Source organism: Rhipicephalus sanguineus, chromosome 3 (assembly GCF_013339695.2).
Source record: "Rhipicephalus sanguineus isolate Rsan-2018 chromosome 3, BIME_Rsan_1.4, whole genome shotgun sequence".
In the NCBI taxonomy this organism is placed as follows: domain Eukaryota; kingdom Metazoa; phylum Arthropoda; class Arachnida; order Ixodida; family Ixodidae; genus Rhipicephalus; species Rhipicephalus sanguineus.
This window is the reverse complement of record NC_051178.1, coordinates 129,486,035-129,486,318: the sequence shown is the minus strand read 5'-3', so window position 1 is coordinate 129,486,318 and position 284 is coordinate 129,486,035. Positions and strand designations below refer to the sequence as shown.

Genomic DNA, 284 nt, shown 5'->3' with positions numbered 1-284 from the left:
GCCACGGTGGTCTAGTGGTTATGGCGCTCGGCTGCTGACCCGAAGGTCGCGGGATCGAATCCCGGCCGTGGCGGCTGCATTTTCGATGGAGGCGAAAATGTTTGAGGCCCGTGTACTTAGATTTAGGTGCACGTTAAAGAACCCCAGGTGGTCGAAATTTCCGGAGCCCTTCATCACGGCGTCTCTCATAATCATATCGTGGTTTTGGGACGTTAAACCCCAGATATTGTTATTATTATTATTATTATTAGACATTTCACGGTAATGCGAAGACAAACTTTGCA

At 48.6% G+C, this 284-nt stretch overlaps 1 non-coding gene across 1 annotated transcript; it reads left to right on the top strand.

The window, feature by feature from the left end:
* Positions 1-73, top strand: Trnas-gcu (transfer RNA serine (anticodon GCU)). Its single transcript has one exon. It is a non-coding gene; the product is annotated as a tRNA-Ser (tRNA).
* The last annotated feature ends 211 nt before the right edge of the window (positions 74-284 follow it).